Source organism: Halichoerus grypus, chromosome 6 (genome assembly GCF_964656455.1).
Source record: "Halichoerus grypus chromosome 6, mHalGry1.hap1.1, whole genome shotgun sequence".
Classification (NCBI taxonomy): domain Eukaryota; kingdom Metazoa; phylum Chordata; class Mammalia; order Carnivora; family Phocidae; genus Halichoerus; species Halichoerus grypus.
The window spans coordinates 32,783,696-32,804,287 of NC_135717.1; the positions used below are offsets into that span (position 1 = coordinate 32,783,696).

At 41.4% G+C, this 20,592-nt stretch overlaps 1 protein-coding gene across 1 annotated transcript in view; it reads left to right on the forward strand.

Moving 5' to 3' along the window:
* The window catches only part of GRIN2A (glutamate ionotropic receptor NMDA type subunit 2A), a 379,633-nt gene that overhangs the window by 232,537 nt on the left and 126,504 nt on the right, over window positions 1-20,592 (forward strand). The gene's annotated exons all lie outside the window — the stretch shown is intronic.

Genomic DNA, 20,592 nt, shown 5'->3' on the forward strand with positions numbered 1-20,592 from the left:
GGAGCACATCCAAGGCGCTGAGCGAGTTCCTGAATTTGTGCACTGGGAAATTTTGTACCGCATTTCACCATGGTGAGAAGAACCAGAATAGAGCATGCTGTTCGGAAGCCAGATCTGACATCAAAAGCAGGTGCAGACCTGTCAGCCACACAGCTGGTTGAGTTAACTCTATTAGACGGTGTTGGACAATTTTGTTGTCTGAAATAGAAACCAGTGTGGTGGCAGGCCGTCCATTTGCCAAATGGTGCCCCTGCTAGACTGGTTAGGTTTGCCTTTCTTGTTGGTGCATCTGCTGGGTTTGGCTGCCAGCATGTTGGAAACTGGCAGTTCTGTAAAGTTTTATTGTCTTTCTAGGTGCTTCTATCAGGGAGAGAGATACGAGGATTTGCCATTTTTTTAGTGATGACTTGGCATTTTTGACTCCTGGCTCCACTTCAACTAGAAGGAATGAGTCTCTGATTATATGTTAATATTGCAAGTGCATCATCTTTTTGACTAAGAGTGATTTTCTATCTTTCTTTAAATCATAGGTTCTCAAGAGCCTCTGTTCTAAATTGTTTTCTCACACTCGATTTTAATGACCGTGCTTAATGGATTTTTGTATTTTTTATTCTTCCTTTCTTTTTTCTTTTGAAAATCAGCAACAAGTAGAAAGAACCCCTGTGGTTGAAATACAATATCCCTCTCAAAGAAGAGATGGGGGGAAAAATGTTTTCCCCAACTTCAAGCCCACACCAGTGTGATCTGTCTTCTACATTTTAAGCAAGCTGTGAGCCTTTGAGGATTGAGTCAGAGAATGCAAAACATGACCTCTTAGTTAAAGCCAAAGCTAAAAAAAGGGACCTTGTACATCAAATGGCTCTTACCAAAGGGTGTTTTTATGAGTGAAGTGCAAATGAAGCATAGAATAGAGCTCCTTTCCAGGATCCAAGACCCAATTTCCAAAACATGTGAACACTCTCTCGATTGATTGTATTTGCTGCTTAGCTTGGAGTATGAAATGGGATAACCTATGTTAAGCACTCAGCACTGTGCCCAGCACATCTTGGACCCTCAATTTAACATTATTATTCATTATTCCTACGTAGAGGTGAAATATAAAGCAACTCATCTCAATTATTTCTTTGACCAGAAATACAAGATTGTGTAACTCATGACAATGAATGCCTATAAATCTTTACCAAAAGGTCCCTGGGATAGGATCTCATTCTGAAAATGTTCTGAAAATTTTAGACCCTGTCTAGACAAAAGGGAGAAGAATATACAAGTGTGTTTTTTGAGTGGGAAGGAGCACCATGTCTAATCTGTATGACGAATGGGTGAAGGATTCCACAGAAGAGGTCTCTAAGGGGTAACACAAGAGTCGTCTTCAGCATTTTAAGGGTTTGTCATAAGTTTTCTTCGCTGATAACAGAGAACGAGAGCCAGTCGGTTGAATCTCCAAGGAAATAATTCTGGCTCCGTGGAAGGACATCTTTGCTAAACACTTTGAGCTGTCAGTGAAAGGGACCCTCCTCGGAAGTGGGGGGATAGCCCCCAGATGCTGGAAACTTCTCAGCAGGTGGACCACTGTCTGTCAGGTAGGCATTCGACAGTGTGTGGAGGGAGGGAGTTCCTCAGTTGAGATAAATAACCTTAAAAGACTTCTACATGGAGAGCACACGGGTCCTTTAATTTCTCTGCCTTAGAATCTTCCCATCCACTCTTACAGCTCTTACTGTTCTTTACATATGGAATTCAGTAGCATAGGAGCCTTTACTCAGATCACTCCATTGTGCCCATTGATACCAGTGTAACTCATGTTTATTCTTCGGTTACTCTGTTCCAGGATTGGCACAAAGTGCTTTGTGTACATGGCTCTTCTAATACTTACAGCAGCCCCATGAGTATTTATGTTTAATCGAGGGATAATTAACATATTATGTTATATTAGTTTCAGGTGTACAGTGTGATGTTTATATATATATATATATATATATATGAAAATGATCACCATAATAAGCCTAGTTAATCTGTTACCATACATAGTTAAAAATTGTTTTTTCTTGTGATGAGAACTTTGGAGATTTACTCTCTTAGCAACTTTCAAATATGCAGTAAAGTGTTATGAACTGTAGTCACCATGGTACACCATGCCACAGCATTACATTGCCTGGACTTTTTTGTTATATAACTGGAAATTTGTACCTTTGACCTCCTTTACTCATTTTGCCACCTCTTACCCCGCCCATTGCCTCTGGCAACTACCAACCCGTTCTCTGTGTCTATAAGGTTGTTTTGTATTGTTTTTTTTCTAGATTTCACATATACGTGAGATCATATGATATTTGTCTTTGTCTGACTTATTTCACTTAACATAATGCCCTCAAATTATATCTGTGTTGTCACAAATGGAAGGACTTCATTCTTTTTTATGGCTGAATAATATTTGTGTTGTGTGTCTCACCTGTTCTTTATCCACTCATCTGTAAAGAGACACATAGGTTGCTTCCCTGTCTTGGTTGTTGTGGATAATGCTGCAGTGAACATGGGAGTGCAGTATCTCTTTGAGATTCTCTTTTTGTTTCCTTCTGATGTTACCCACAAGTGGGATAGTTGTACCAATTACATTTCCACCAACAGCGCGCCAGGGTTCCCTTTTTTCCACATCCTTGCCAACACATATCTCTTGTCTTTTTGATGACAACCATTCTGACAGGTGTGAAGGGGTATCTCCTTGTGGTTTTGATTTGTATTTCCCTGATGATGAGGGATGTTGAGCATCTTTTTCTGAGCCTGTTAGCCATTTGTATGTCGCCTTTGGAAAAATGACTATTCCCATTTCTAAGTTGGAGTATTAGTATTTTTGCTATTGAGTTGAGTGGGTTTCTTATATGTTTTGGGTATTAACCCCTTATCTGATATACGGTTTGCAAAGACTTTTCTCCCATTCCGTATGTTCCCTCTTCATTTTGTTGACTTTTTTTTTTTTTCTGTGCAAAAGCTTTTTAGTTTGATGGGGTCACATTTGTTTTTTGCTTTTGTTGCTTGTGCTTTTGGTGTCCAGGCATACCTTTCTATCAGAGGTATTGTAGAAATGAGTCTTGGGTAGAATGTTGAATCTAAAAAACTCAGATCTCTGATAAACCTCATATCCCAATTTAGACTCCTTATTGTATCATTCAAATTAGCTCAGTCTCTATTCAGCCATCTCCTTACTGTCTTCATTGCTTTTTTAAAAACAATTTGGCAAAATACATATAAAATAAAATTTTCCATTTTAACTATTTCCAACTGTACAATTCATTGGCGGTAAGTACATTCATAATGTTATTCAGCTGTTGCCACTGTGTATTTCCAGATAGTGGTTTCAAAGATACCTAGTTTTACTATCTTTTTCATTACCCCAAACAATTCCACTCCTAGTTATATACTCCAAAGAATTAAAAACAGCTATTCAAACAAAAACTTGTACATGAATGTTTATAGCAGCACTATTCACAATAACCCAAAGGTGTAAACAATCCCAATGTCCATTGGCTGATGAATGGTTAAGCTTAATGTATATCCATATAGTGGAAGATTTTTCAGCCCTAAAGGGATGAAATGCTCATACCTGCCCAGACATGGATGAACCTCGAAGACATTATGCTCAGTGAAAGAAGCCAGACACAAAAGGCCACATACTGTATGATTCCACTTATATGAAATATGGTCATTACTTTTTTCATCTCTGTAAACCCTCTGCAATGTTTTTCACATAGTTCTTTTTATTTACATTGATTTACTTTTTTCGAGATATAAAATTTCACTGTAGTTTCTTCCTAAGTAATGAAATCTATGAAACAATGGGTTTGATATGCTAGTTCCATTTTAAAATATACATTAAATAAAGAAAATTTAATTCTAAAAATACAGCTAAACCATGCGCCATCTAAATGTACCTGTGTTTGTACCACCTGAATTACACTGATGACATTTGGGAAAACAACCTTTTGGTTCCTCTTGGCAGTCAGTTCCTTCTTGAATGTGGTCCATATGGCTCCTTTCTTTCCCTAGATTTAAGCTGTCCAATATGGTGGCCACTAGCCATATGTGGCTATTTAGATCTAAGTTAATTAGGATGAAATAAGATTTAAAATTCAGTTCCTCAGTCATACTGTTCACATTTCAAGTGTGCAGGAGCCACAGGTGATGAGTGGCTCCCATCTTGGACATCACAGATAGATGACTTTTCCATCCTTGGGGAAAGGTCACTTGGCCAGTATTGTCTCAAGTTGGCTTTTGTTGTTCTTGTTGAACTAGGGAAGCACCCTATCTCCAGATCCCATGCTTAAGTCAATCTCTCCCTCAGCATCCTCACCTCGTCACTTGTTCCTGGCTGACCATTCATCCCCCAGCCAGCTCCGAAACTGACCTACTTTTCCAATGTCACCAGGGAGGGCCTGGTGCCAAACCACAGCATGGGACCTCCTCTCGCCGCTCCCCTTCCTGCTTGCTGTTCGGCCAGCTCTGGCCTCACGCCATCTTGCCACTCTCTTTCCCTCTCCTGCTATTGAGGCAAGGATCTCCTCCTACATAGCACTTTCCAGCTTGCCTGAAGGGCCCCACTCTACTTCACACTCCATTTTGTTTTGTTAGTCAAGTGTGAGAAGACATGGCTCCGCCTTTTTCCACACTTCTCTCTACTCTGCCTCATCTGTCTTGCTCTCCCTTTCCCTGGCTTTTCCTTCTCGATAACTTCTCTTCCTTCTTTTGTCCTTTAACTCTTCCTTCTACTCTCCTTACAATTATTTCCCTGTAGCTGGAAACTTAACCCTTAACTATTTGGAAAGCAAATAGAAGAAAGGGCTATACAAGAAAAAAGAAATGCTCTATTCTTTCTATGATTTATACAGGAAAAAAAAAAAGATTGCCAAATCCCTCCTTGGTCTAACTGTTCTTCTTTGCTCTTTAGGAGGCAAATACATCATTTTCTTCTCCATCAAGGAAGTGGCCTAGGGATGATGGGCAAAGATACGAATATCAGGGCAGTGGCTGGAATTGCAAAGCTGAGTCTTCTGGGGGACACATTTCCACACCAGAAATCCGTGGCAGGATATGAGACATTATTATTGCTGAATTTACACAGGGCTGTCAAGTTTCATTACGTGACTGGGCAGCATTTAGACTGCTATTTAGGCCAGGACAAAGTTAACACTGTCCTGATGGTTCTGAGGTATCATCCAGCACGACGGGACATTCTCCACACTGCTGAGGACTCCAGCACTAACCAGATGAAAATCGGCTCCTGTTCATTCAGCACATGGTCACCGATCCCCCACCATATGCTAGACACTGTGCTCAGGGTGTGGAGCATGCGGTGACAATTCAGACATGGTCTCTCTGTTCCCCAGGAGGTTAGCCTCCAGTAAAGGACATGGTGTGTGTGTGTGTGTGTGTGTGTGTGAAAAATTATAATACCAATGTGGAAAGGGAGATGCAGAGGAAGTGATGGGAGTTCTCAGGATGGATTGGAGGCTAGAAGCTCAGTGAACCTTTTGGGAAGAGGTGAACTCAGTTTTAGGTGGTCTGAACATGTGAATATTTAGGGGATAAAAATCTTGGTATTCGTTGAGACTTTTGTGACTTTAAATGATAGAAAACCAACTCTCATTGACTTCAGCAAAAATGAAAGAAAAACAAAGCCAGAAGGATGTAGTGGCCCGTTCAACTGGAACGGATGGGGTGTGCCTGTTATCTGGCATATCTAGATCCAGGCCCAAATGATGTCTTCAGATCTCTCTTTCTCGCTCTCTTTTATGTTTCTGTCTGTTATGGTTCATTGTTTCCCACCATGAGATGGGGAAGAGCATCATCTAGGTGTGGATTCACGTACATTCATCACCACGTCTCCTTAAGTCAAGAGAAACAGTTATCCCCTAAAATGCAACTAGTCCCAGAGAAGGAATCTGATTGGATGAGCTTGAGTCAAGTACCCACCGCTGAACCAATCATCATGGTCAGAGATACTCCCATTGGCCAAGTAGGGGAAGATCTAAGGAAATGGAAGTAGCCAGAAAAACAACAAGCTATTACTGCTTTCCCAGTGGAAGGAAGTGTAGGAGCAAAAGCCAAGAAGTGGGAAATCACAAGGACATCATGAGTTGTTTGGGTTTGCTCCAATGCAGGATATGTAAAGAACAGTTTTAGGAAGTAAGGTTGGAAGTTAAATTTGGCTAAGGAGCATGGATTTTATTTCTGGACAATAGGGAGCCATTTTAGGCTTTTGAGCAGAATTTTACATAATCAGGACTGAGGCTTAGGAACATTTATCTGGCAGGTAGACTTATTATGAGTGTGGGGGATGATATATGGGGAATCTAGAGGCCAGGTAAGATGTTGTAACAGTCCAGCCAGGAGCAGAGTGAGTCCTACTTAAGGTGTTCCGGTGGTAAGCAACAGAAATGAACTCTCACTCACTTAATTTAAACAAAAGGAGGTAAGGTAATGAAGAAGAAATCATAGAAAATGTATTGGGGCTTTACTGGGGCGTCTTAAAAAAATCAGAGTAAAAGTTGAGCAGCCCAGTTTTGGAAAGATCAGAAAGTGAGGCGCAGTCACTGATGGAAGAAAGTTACTATTACCCTGAGCCAGATGGAACAATTCCTAGTTTCTGTCTCACCTATTAGGCTTCAAATTCCTAGGAGAGAGAATCTGGTAGATACAGCTTGGGAAGGGGCAACCCCCCCACACCAGACCTATTTTTTTATGTCCAGAGGAAGAATAGACTTTCAGGTATATCTAGAGGACGCCTTTCCCAAAGAAGAGGGCATATTGCGTGTCAGTAAGCCACTCTAGGAGGGAAGCCCAGGTTTTGCTAAGGGAAGGAACATGAATATTCTTAAGTTTGAAATTAGAACAGAGTTCACATGAAGGGTCCACGGATGTGTTTTATTTCATTTAAAATATTATTTTTAAGTGAATTTGAGTGCGTCCAGCCGGGATTTTCACCACTCTCCATAGATAATCTTGCACCTGGCCCATCTCATGCATGGGTTTTACCTGTCCTGTCCGAGGAAGCATGAGAGTTTGTGATTCCTCCTGAGAACTCAACTCATTGTTTGCCCTGGACAAAAACAAAACAAAACAAAACAAAAAAAAAAAACAAGTAGAAATGGAATAATGGAAGACTAACCAGTATTCTGACAGGTTAGGTCCTCCTGCTGATACTCTTACAGCATCAGGGACTTCAGCTGCAAATAGATTACCACCTGTTGTAATTATTTATGTTGTCGTCCTTACTTCCTGATAATGATTATTTGTTTCTCCCTAAACTCGCTAAGTGACTTTGGAGAAAGGACCACAAGTTTTTTACTTACCATCTTACTCCTGCATGTTGCTGGCATATAGTAGGTGTTTGAATTTATGTGTTTGCTAAGAAATGGATTCGAAGCATTTCAATAGATGTGCTTTGGAGGTATTGCTCTGAATTTATGATCCGTAATTTATGGTCCAGGTTGTTTTTTTTTTTTTTTTGAAGGAGTTCAACTATGTTTTTATTTTTTTTAATTTAATTTTATTATGATATGTTAGTCACCATACAGTACATCATTATTTTTCGATGTAGTGTTCCATGATTCATTGTTTTGATATAACACCCAGTGCTCCATGTAATACGTGCCCTCCTTAATACCCATCACCAGGCTGACCCATCCCCCCACCCCCCTCCCCTCTAAAACCCTCAGTTTGTTTCTCAGAGTCCATAGTCTCTCATGGTTTGTCTCCCCCTCCGATTCACCCCTTCATTTTTCCCTTCCTTCTAATGTCCTCCATGCTATTCCTTATGTTCCACAAATAAGTGAAACCATATGATAATTGACTTTCTCTGCTTGACTTATTTCACTTAGCATAATCTCCTCCAGTCCCATCCATGTTGATATAAAAGTTGGGTATTCATCCTTTCTGATGGCTGAGTAATATTCCATTGTATATATGGACCACATCTTCTTTATCCATTCGTCTGTTGAAGGGCATCTCGGCTCTTTCCACAGTTTGGCTATTGCAGATATTGCTGCTATGAACATTGGGGTGCATATGGCCCTTCTTTTCACTACATCTGTGTCTTTGGGGTAAATACCCAGGAGTGCAATTGCTGGGTCATAGGGTAGCTCTATTTTTAATTTTTTGAGGCACCTCCACACTGTTTTCCAAAGTGGCTGTACCAACTTGCATTCCCACCAACAGTGTAAGAGGGTTCCCCTTTCTCCACAACCTCTCCAACATTTGTTGTTTCTTGCCTTGTCAATTTTTGCCATTCTAACTGGTGTAAGGTAGTATCTCAATGTGGTTTTGATTTGAATTTCCCTGATGGCTAATGATGATGAACGTTTTTTCATGTGTCTGTTAGCCATTTGTATGTCTTCTGTGCAGAAGTGTCTGCTCATGTCTTTTGCCCATTTTTTGACTTGATTATTTGTTTTTTGGGTGTTGAGTTTGAGAAGTTCTTTATAGATCTTGAATATCAGCCCTTTGTCTGTAGTGTCATTTGCAAATATCTTCCCCCATTCTGTGGTTTGCGTCTTTGTTTTGTTGACTGTTTCCTTTGCTGTGCAGAAGCTTTTTATCTTGAAGTCCCAAAGTTCATTTTTGCTTTTGTTTCACTTGCCTTTAGAGATGTATTTTGAAAGAAGTTGCTGTGGCTGATGTCAAAAAGGTTACTGCCTATGTTCTCCTCTAGGATTTTGATGGATTCCTGTCTCACATTATGGTCTTTCATCACTTTGAGTTTGTCTTTGTGAATGGTGTTAGAGAATGGTCGAGTTTCATTCTTCTGTATGTAGCTGTCCAATACTCCCAGCACCATTTATTGAAGAGACTGTCTTTTTTCCATTGCATATTTTTTCCTGCTTTGTCGAAGATTATTTGACCATAAAGTTGAGGGTCCATATCTGGGCTCTCTGTTCTGTTCCATTGGTCTATATGTCTGTTTTTGTACCAATACCATGTTGTCTTGGTGATCACGGCTTTGTAATGTAGCTTGAAATCAGGCAGTGTGATGCCCCCAGCTTTGTTTTTCTTTTTCAACATTTCCTTGGTGATTCGGGGTCTTTTCTGATTCCATACAAATTTTGGGATTGTTTGTTCCAGCACTTTGAAAGATGTCATTGGAATTTTGATCAGGATGACATTGAAAGTATAGATTGCTCTGGGCAGCATAGACATGTTAACAATGTTTATTCTTCCAATCCATGAGCATGGAATGTTTTTCCATCTTTTTGTGTCTTCTTCAGTTTCTTTCATGAGTGTTCTGTAGTTCCTAGAGTATAGATCCTTTACCTCTTTGGTTAGGTTTATTCCAAGATATCTTAATGGTTTTTGGTGCTATTGTAAATGGAATCGTTTCTCTAATTTCTCTTTCTACAGTTGCTTTGTTAGTGTATAAGAAAGCAACTGATATCTGTGCATTGATTTTGTATCCTGCCACATTACTGAATTGCTGTATGAGTTCTAGTAATTTGGGGGTAGAGTCTTTTGGGTTTTCCACATAAAGTATCATGTCATCTGCGAAAAGAGAGAGTTTGACTTCTTCTTTGCCAATTTGAATACCTTTTATTTCTTTTTGTTGTCTGATTGTTGTTGCTAGGACTTCTAATACTATGTTGAATAATAGTGGCAAAAGTGGGCATCCTTGTTGTGTTTCTGATATTAAGAGAGAGGCTCTCAGCTTTTCCCCATTGAGGATGATATTCGCTGTGGGTTTTTCATAGATGGATTTTATGAAATGGAGGAATGCTCCCTCTATCCTTATACTCTGAAGAGTTTTAATCAGGAAAGGATGCTGTATTTTGTCAGAAGCTTTTTCTGCATCAATTGAGAGGACCATATGGTTCTTCTCTCTCCTCTTATTAATGTGTTTTATCACACTGATTGATTTGCGAATATTGAACCAACGTTGCGTCCCGGGGATAAATCCCACTTGGTCGTGGTGGATGATCCTTTTAATGAATTGTTGGATCCTATTAGCTAGGATTTTCTTGAGAATTTTGGAATCCATATTCATCAAGGATATCGGTCTGAAATTCTCCTTTTTGATGGGGTCTTTTTAACACTGAATGTGCCATGCCCCAGGAAACCCCTCTGTGCTGGGAAAACTGGGATAGTTGTTCACACTACGCATGGAAGTCGGTCAAGAAATGTGTTAATCATAGGACCTCATCACACTCTTAGTAGTCCCGCCATGAAAGTTCTCAGTTACACTATGTGGTTTTGGTGCACTGAATGTTGGCATCCTTCCTGAGTTCAGAGGTCAAAACTCTAATCCCCAATGTGATGTTATTTGGAGGTGGGGTCTTTGGGAGGTAATTAGGGTCGGACCTCATCTGATGGGATTAGTTTCCTTATAAGAAGAGGAAGAGAGACTAGAGCATGCTCTCTCTCCCTGCCATATTGAGGACATGGTGAGAAGATAGCTGTCTGTAAACCAGGAAGCAGGCTCTCACCAGATGCCAAATCTGCCAGGGCTCCATCTTGGATTTCCAGCCTCCACAGCTGTGAGAAACAAATTCTCATCATTTAAGCTGCTCAGCCTATGGTAGTTTGTTACATCAGCACAAACAGCCTAAGACAGTGGTGTTACCCCCATTTAATATGGGAATGAGCTGAATCTCAGAGGCTTTCCTTATGGGGACAGTGCCCATAATGGTGGGTTTAAAACTCAACCCCAGCTTGTCTATGCTACACCTGCTCTTCTGTCTACCTGATGTTCTCAGAGTCAGAGTCCTGGGTTATGAATTCTTATCTTCAAGAAGGTTATACTGTAGCAGAGGTGGTAAAGTCAGGCAGGTTATGATGAATGCCCAGCCGGTAATCTCCCTCCACATCATATTCATCAAAGACTTGTCTTCTATTTTTCTAGCAGGTGGTAGTATAGGGTTGTATTAGCCAGGGTCCTCTGGAGAAACAGAACCAAGAAGCTATAAAGTAAGATGTTTATTATGAGGGACTCGCTCACATGATTATGGAGCTGAGAGGTCCCACGATCTGCTGTCTGCAAGCTGGAGGACCAGGCAAGCCAGTGGCATGGTTTGTGGTTTCAGTGCAAGTCCAAAGGCCTGAGAAGCAGGTGCATAGATCCACGAAGGCAGGTGAAAAATGAATGTCTGAGCTTGAGCATAGAGAGCAGCTTCCCCTTCCTCTGCCTTTTTGTTCATTTCAGACTCTCCACAGATTGGATGATGCCCACCCACATTGGTGAGGGTGGTCTTCTTTACTTACCCTACTAACTCAAATGCTAACCTCTTCCAGAGATATCCTTACTGACCCATTCAGAAGTAGTATTTTACCTGCTATCTGGGCATCCCTTAGCCCAGTCACATGAAATGAACCATCACAAAAGTCTTCAGAAAGAGGTGTCTTTAAAAAATTCACTCCAAGTGACATAGATAACAGAGGTCCTGTCAGAGGGGAGCACAGCACATGAACAATCGGGGTTGAGAGCTGAGAGAGGATGTGTCTGATTTGGAGGCGTCAGGGAAACCTTTGTCAGGGAGGCATTTTTTGAGATGGTCTTGAAAGGTGGCCACTAAACATGGTGGACGGGATGAGAAGGAATTATGGCTACTGAATATTGTGTGGACAAAGTCATGTGGCCTGGCTTCTTGTCACCACTTGGTCCTGGATTTGGTGTTCAGTTTGGAAAACAGTGGTGTTTCCTGAGGTGAAGATTAATGCACCGCTTTGCGAATCAAGTCAATAACTGTTGAGCACGCTGTGCCCGATGGCATGGCTCTAGATAAACATGAATGACTGAAGCCAAGACCTGATCTCTGCTTCTGTTGAGACTAAATGTGTGAATGTGAAATTTTTAGGGAACGGTTGGGGATGATGTATCGCTAAGGGCTATAACATGAGGTGTGGATTAAAATGAACTAAGAAAAGGAAAGATTATCAGGAAAGGCCAAATGGGAGAAATGGAGCTTGATACTCAGCTTTACCCTCCCCCAAAAGGTATTGGGCTTAGATTGAAGATAATGGGGAGGGAAGACATTTTGAGCGAGAGGAACAGAATACGCTAAGATATGGGAGTAGGACTAGATGCACTATATACTGGGAGGGGAATCAGGAGAGAGGATCAAATACTTAGCTTCTTAGCAGAGCTAAGAAGGAAACAAAGAAATATACAGTACGATGCCCGCTTTTTTCAGAGAAGGTTAACTGAGATGCAGAGAGGCCAACTGGGAACTGGTGCAGCTTAATTCAAAGGCTTTGGACTGTATTTTGGTTCAGATACTTGCTCTAGCACTTAAACCAGACAGGATCAATTTTGTTTTCAAGTGACAGAAAGCCTAAAACACAAAAGTGGCTTCAGTAGGGTAGGCATTGAATTGTCTCTCTTGTAAAAGAAGTCCAAAGGTAGACCAGGGCTTGTATGCTGTTGCATGGTGTCAGGGACCCGGGCTTCTCTGCCTTGTGGCTTTGCCACCCCTCGCCAGTGGCTTCCACCTCACAGTCCAACATCGCTGCTAGTGCTCCTGCCATCGTGTCTGCATTGCAGCCAGCAGGAAGGAGGAAGGAGCAAAGAAGGGTCCATCCCTTCCATATATGATACCTCTTATACGTTATGAATATCATGCCTTCTCCCTTGCTTTGGGCCAGAACATAGCCACATGGTCATGCTTAGCTATACGGAGGGCTGGGAAATGTAAACTTAATTACAGAAGGCCATGTGCACAGCTAAAAATGGGGGTTTCCGTTTACTAAAGTGGAAGAGGAAAGAGGATAACGAAGAACAACCAGAAGTATCCGACACCCTGTGTAGCCTTTGGCACCATCATAAAATCCTCCGTGCCTCTGTTCTTTCTCTGTAAAATGGGATAATCCACACTTAATTTTTGGGGTAAAAATTCAGGTGGCGTATGGAAAGTATTTTGTCCAACATTTAACACCTATTTGGTGCTAAATATGTTTTTGTCCATATTTTTTTAGAGGAAGTCATCATTACTCACATATCCCGGGAGGTAAAACAAGATCCTCAGTCTGCCAAGTGGAAGACCAGGGTCTTTGTGTGCTGCAGTATTGAGGAACAGCTCCTTAATTGTTTTCTGGCTTGTTGGTTTCATTGATTGATATGAGCAGTAGAATGTTTTTCCAATAATAATTTATAAGGCAGTGCAGCATATTAGTGATTCAAGTGGAGGTGGGATTATAGAGGCCTCCCCCTTACCCCCAACCTTTCTCCTCTGCCTTTGAGTTCCTTCATCAGATCCCCAGGGACCCATGGAGCACAAGTGGACACCCACTGGACAGACAGATAAAGCGGGCTCATTGTCAGAGAGTGAGAAAATATGACAGAACTGAGGCCTTTCATTCCCTCAGTAAGTAGGTGATGAGCATCTGCTTTATGCCAGGAATGGTTCCTGGTTCTGGAATGGGGTGCAGGTGAGAACAAGAGAAAAATGCCCTGTCCTTATGGAGTCTGTATTCTTGGGGGGGGGTATCCAGAAATTCTTGGATACAATCGCACTTTGAATTGATTTGCATCATCTCATTCTGCATACTGTGTGTGTGGCGGGGGGTGCTGGACGCGTGCGTTTGGGGAAGGGCCCGTGCACGGGCTGGGAGCTGGTGAAGGCACCATGCATGTGGCCTAAAGAGGGGAGAGGGTTGATGCCCATCAGGGAATGGTTCATGGAAGATCGGGGGTTGCTCAGGCACACATCAGAGTTGGAGGGATTCCAAACCACCGCAAGAATGCTGCAGAGAGCAAAAAAAAAAAAAAAAAAAAAAAAGAAAATGTTTTCAAAGAATGGGAGTGTCCTGAGGAGTGAAAAGAGGCTCCAGAGAACAGTGACTGTTTTCAGAAACATGTAAATTACATGACAGAAAAACAAGGGTGACACCCAAAAGCAGTTTGAGGAGGCATTTCAGGCAGATTGTGATTTGGGGGGAAAAAAAATACAAAACCCGAGGGGGAATGTGGGAAATGGTGAAGCGGATGGGAAATTAACCAAAAATTGAGAAACACTAAATGGGTTATAGTGGCATTTGTGAGACAGTAAAAGAATTAGTCTGAAGGGAAATGGTGAATAATAAATATGTCTCGAGAACATTTCAAATAATCAGATTTGGAAGTTAAAGGAGACTTATGACCATAAAGACAAAAGAGAGAAAATAGAAATTAGAGGGAATGAGACATTTTAAGTGAGAGTTCAAGGAATTTTGGCAGCCCATATATGGTTGGCTTTTGATGGGAGGACAGAGGGACCCCTGGTCACAGCCATGAGAAGTATGGCCTTAAAAAGACCAGGCTGCATCTGGGGTGGGGTGTTAGAAAATATGACAGGGTGGGGAAATAGTAAAAAAAAAAAAAATGCATAGGAAATGTCTGTAAATCTTAGCTATTTATTAGTGACAGCCATAACCCAGGCATAGTGCTGGGCATTTTAAGGGCACTGTCCCTAATGCTACCCCTAAACCCAGGAGTTGGGTAATGGTGAGCTGCAACCACATGAGACTGTCTTGACTAATTCATATGGTTGAACCTCATCCAATTTTTACAAGGAAAGAAATGAAGGCTCAGAGAATTTTAAATACACTGCCCAACATGAAACAGTTGGGAGTGCAGAGCCAGGCTTTTGATCCCTCTTCTGTTTTCCAACAACGTAGAAATAGCAATTCATTGTTATATTCATCAGCCCCAGCTATGTGCCAGGCACTCTTGTTTGGCACTAGAAATATGATACTAAAGGCGAAAGAGGTCCCTGCCTTCATGATGCATACCGTCTACTGGTTAAAAAAAAAAAAAAACCAAACCCAAAACCAATGACAATCTAGAAGAGCTGTCCAAAAGCAATAGAAGGCTAGCCTTGTGTAATCTTAAACTTTCTGGCAGCACATTAAACGAGTAAAAAGAAGCAGATGATATTAATCTTAATAATATGTCTTATTTCACCCAAGATGTCTAAAATAGTTCAACATGAAATCAATATAAAATGATTCAGGAGATCTTCTTACATGATTTTTTTCTACGGAAGCTCCAGATCCAGTGTGTATTATGCCCTTATGGCACCTCTCCATTCAGACTCAGGTCTTAGTGTTGTGTATGTCATGGACAATAAAAAAAAAAAAAAAAAAACAACAACCAAAAAGCCAACTACTTGGCTTTGCCATCAACGGTTGATAATAATACAGAAGTGGACCCTCTGCAAACCCCAGGAGCCCCCACCTGGCCACATTTTGCCAGCATGCTTTCCTGTATTTATTGCTCTTGATGGAAATACTGAAGATGTAATTTGAAGCTTAGCAGCCACTAGAATTTCTGATATTTCATCTGGTCACTAAAAGCTTATAATCCATTTTTGAGAGATAAACAAAATAGTGATAAGATTTTACTGTTTAATACAAGTACCCAGCAGGTGTTAATGGGGACCAAGCAATGGGGTGTGTAATGGGATTTCCCTAGGTAAAGAATTTTGCTCGGGAGCTAGTTTAAATGGGAAGAAAGTCTGAGAAAATATGAATCGTCTTTCCTAGAAATTGAATGGGGTAATTGAAGATAATAGGTGCTTGCATCCTGCCAACTTCATAATGAAATTACTGTTCAGCAAAAAATTCTGTAAGAGGGTCTCCCCCCCCATACATACCCAAGGGACTGAAGACTGTTAATAAAAAACAAAAGGAAAAACAATAAAACAATATTAATGTTGAGTTTACAGACTCATCGGTCCAGAATATTGAATCTTAAAGGAACACAGAAAACTAGGGAGCATAACATCCATATAGTCGTTTCCATGTAGTCCAAAGAGGCGTGATTGCATCTAAATCATCACCCTGCTCATTCCATCTGATTCACCACAAGATGGGAGAAAAGGGAATGAGTAGAGGAAGTAGAAATGGGGGATTAAAGAAGAGGGAGGTTTGAGTAAATTCACCTGGCAAATCAAAAGAAAATCTGGATGCCCAATAGTACATGCTAGCTCCTTGATTCAAATGATGACTGTGATGTTTGGGTCGCACTACACGTAACCCTGTGAATGGCTCTCGCCAGGGCCACATATCTAGGTCAAAACCAAAGCATTTGCTCTCTGGTCTGCCTTTTCCAAAATAGATAACAAACTGGATATTTCCGAACCTCTTGATAATTGACTGGAATTTTCAGTTCATCCACCTTTAGGTAATTGGGTAGATCCACCCTGAGCTCTGTGCATCCCAAAGTGTTGGACAAATCAAAACCTGGCCTGATAGCTAATTTGATTCAACAACATCAACCATAATAATAAATTAATAACCTCTGAGTTTGGGGCAGCAAATACGGAGACTTGATAACTGATTTCCTACTAGCTCTGGTAAAGGCCACTCGCTGGTGGTCTTTGTCTGCAGTGTTTATCGGAGATTCCGTGAACAGTCTTCCATCCTGTTCTGTGGTTCTATACCATTGGTTTGGTGGTTTCCTCCCTGCAGTGCATTGCCACCCCTTGCTCCTGGCCATACACCCCTCCAGCCCTTGTTCTTCCTTCCACTTTGTTTCCTGATGCCTGCTCTACCTCTGCAATAGAATTGGCCACTCTATTCCTCATGCTCTTCGCCAGCCTACTTAATACATATCTCTAATTTTACGCTTGCTGTTCTTGACTGCAGTTATGTATTGCAGAAATATGTTTGTTTACTTTATCATTTTTCCTACCACAGTTCTTAGCACAGGTCTTGACACGTAGTAGGTACGCAAATATGTCTATTGGATGGATAGATGAATGAATGTATTGACGGATGGATGGATGGATGGACAGAAGGATGGACAAATGGATGTAGACATGGATGGGTGGCACTTCTGGTGATGATCTTTTAACATACTCAACCCCCAAACATGAACTCCAGCCCTACAGTGTGCCAGACAATATAATAGGGCTAAAAATAACCATGGGGAACAAAACCAAAAGTCAACTGGAAAAATATAAACAACTTAGTTTAGACCCCCCCAATTATAATGGAAGATTTTTAGCCATAAACAAAAATGAAGTTGTCCTCCAATGCAGAGAAAGAAGCATTTTTATTTCTGCTTCTCTTGCCAGCAAATCTATGCATCACTCCTTTATTTAAAACCTTTCATGGATCTCCCCTGCCTTCTGAACAAAATCCAAACACTTTAGGGTGGCATTCAAGGTCCTTTAGGATCTGGCTTCATGGATCCTCTCCAGAGAAATCCCACTGCCCCTTAGCTTATTAAGCTATTCCCTGTTTTCCCCCAGCATGTGTTATGCTGCCGACCTTTGCTGACTCTTCTTTTCTCAAGGTGATGCCTTTGCTCAGAATTCTTTTCTCCTTCTCCTTCTCCTTTTTTTTTTTTTTAAAGTAGACTTCATGCTCAGCACTGAGCCCAAAGCAGGGCTTGAACTCATGACCCTGAGACCAAGACCTGAGATGAGATCAAGAGTCGGATGCTTAACCGAGGGAACCACCAAGGCTCCCCTCTCCCACCTCTTCTTAACTCTTTCACTCTTCAAGATTCCCCAGGAAGCCCCGCCCCCAATCCCTTAGGTTCAGTGAGGGGCCCTCCTCTGCACTCTCACTTCTCCCACTTACTGAGCATCCCTGCATGAGTGGCGTTCTCTGTGCTGGCATGTTTATGTGCCTATGTTGCTGGGTGGTGAACATGTGGGTAGGAGGGCGGACAGACACTGTGGTTTTTATTTCCGTATCTATAGGACTCCCCATAGGGCCTGACACATAATAGACATGCAGCAAATTGTTGTTGAATCAACAAAATATCCTACTAGGAAATGATCACAGATGCCTCACGTGCACCAAATAGAAGAGTGATTACTCTTTGCTCCTTCTGGAATTGCAGTGGTTTATTTATTCTGTTTTTTAGCAGACACTATTTGCAGAAAATTTGGAGAACACAAAGATACACAAAAGAAAATAAAAGGTACCTGTAATCCTTTTATGCATAGACAAACCCTATTTTTATCCTCTTCTGCTTGTTTAACATGAAAGAGTGAGCATTTTCTCCTCTCCATTAACTTGTCATCAAAAACATGATTTTTAAAAACCCAAATAGTTCATTGAGTGGATACACAATATTTGTTCTTTGCCTTTTCCCCAATTTCTTTACCATGTCCTGGGAGACCTGATTCTCCTTCCCCATGACACAGCCTGCACTGTGGCGGCCCAGGGGCAGATATGTGACCAGTTAGGACCATCTCTTGTTTTTGAATTTTTTATACTCTATTTTTATACTCTATTTCTCCCCCTTAATATATTTTACTTCTTCAGCTGCTTCTGGTGTTAAAGGAGTATAAAGTAAGAAAATGCCACGGTCTTGAGATACCCTGTCTCTCTGGGGTCTCTGAATATTCAACCTACCGTATTACATTAATTGAGTATCTGTTAAGTGGTATGTTCTCTTGGAAGTCTCCAGCAATATCACCTTTTCCTCAAGATACAAGGGGATGTGGACTCCTGGGGATTTTCCCATCCAAATCCTGGGAGGGGAGCTCTGCCTTGCCTCCCTCCCCATCCACATCCAGCCTGCCTACAGGCAAGGTGGTTTTGAATAGTGGTGGAGGTAAGATGATCATAAGGCAGAAAGACGTCCTGTGCAATGAAAGTGCTAGGACAATGGTTGAATACACGGATGTTATATAAGGCAGATGCTGAGGCCAGTGTTGTCCTTGTTGCTTCTCTCTCCCCAACCTTCACATCAACTGAATACCTGCTAAATATTCTCCACTTGGTCCTATTTGTGGCGACTCATACTCCTCCTTCTCCTCCTCTGTTGGGGCCACAACAGAGCCAAAGCCAAGATCATCTCTGACATGGAGAATAAGCACACTGTAACCTAACCCCCTGTATCCACTCTGGTCCCCTCCAGCCCATTCTCTACATAGCCTTCAAGTCATATTCTACAAGAAAAATCTGACTGTATCATCTCCATGATTAAAACCTTCAGTGTGTGTTAGCCGTTTGTGTGTCTTCTTTGGAGAAGTGTCCATGTCTTCTGCCCATTTTTTGTGACTGGATCATTTGTTTTTTGGGGTGTTGAATTTGAGAAGTTCTTTATAGATCTTGGATACCAGCCCTTTATCTGCAATGTCATTTGCAAATATCTTCTCCCATTCCATGGGTTGCCTCTTAGTTTTGTTGACTGTTTCCTTTGCTGTGAAGAAGCTTTTTATCTTGATGAAGTCCCAAAAGTTCATTTTTGATTTTGTTTCGCTTGCCTTTGGAGACGTGTCTTGAAAGAAGTTGCTGTGGCCGATGTCGAAAAGGTTACTGCCTATGTTCTCCTCTAGGATTTTGATGGATTTCTATCTCACATTGAGGTCTTTCATCCATTTTGAGTTTATCTTTGTGTATGGTGTAAGAGAATGTTCAATATCACTAGCCATCAGAAAAATACAAATCAAAACCTCAATGAGATACCACCTTACACCAGTTAGAATGGCAAAAATTAACAAAACAGGAAACAACAAATGTTGGTGAGGATGTGGAGAAAGGGGAACACTCTTACACTGTTGGTGGGAATACAAGCTGGTACATCTACTCTGGAAAACAGTATGGAGGTTCCTCAAGATGTTAAAAATAGAGCTACCCTATGACTCAGCAATTGCACTACTAGGTATTTATCCCAAAGATACAGATGCAGTGAAAAGAAGGGGCACATGCACCCCAATGTTCATACCAGCAATATCTACAACAGCCAAACTGTGGAAGGAGCCGAGATGCCCTTCAACAGATAAATGGATAAAGAAGATGTGGTTCATATATATAATGGAATATTACTCAGCCATCAGAAAGGATGAATACTCACCATTTGCACTGACCTGGATGGAACTGGAAGGGATTATGCTAAGTGAAATAAGTCAAGCAGAGAAAGACAATTATTGTATGGTTTCATTCATATGTGGAACATAAGGAATAGCGTGGAGGACCATAGGGGAAGGAGGGAAAACTGAAGGGGAAGAAATCAGAGAGGGAAACGAACCATGAGAGACTATGGACTCTGGGAAACAATCTGAGGGTTTCAGAGGGGAGGGGGTGGTGGAGTGGGGGTAGCTGGGTAATGGGTATTAAGGAGGGAACGTGTTGTAATGAGCACTGGGTGTTATATGCAACTAATGAATCATTGAACGCTACATCAAAAATTGATGTGTACTATACAGTGGCTAACTGAACAAAAACAACAAACCTTCAGTGTGTTCCTACTGTTTTAAAAGAAAGACAGAACCCTTTAACATGGCCTGAGAAGCTTTGCATTATCTCCCCTATTTACCTTAACCACACCACATCCCACATTTCTTCTGTCTCTCTCTGCTTTGGTCTCACTGGTTTACAGTTTGTGTGTACTGCCACAGAGCCTTTGCACATGCTGCCCTTTTTGCCTAGAATTTGCTTATGTCTTTTTTTTTTTAACCTAGTTAATGCTGATTCATCCTTCCAGTGAAGCCTGGAAGTCTTCCTTATAGAAGTCTTGCCGGACCCCTGTTTCACTTCTACATAGCACACCCACCTCGCTATTATAACACTTGTCATAGATCTGTAATTAATTAATGCCTGTCCTCTCCTTTAGACTATAAGCTTTATGAGGAGAGGGATCATATTTGTTTCCTTATTTATCCTCAGCCAAGTAGCTGA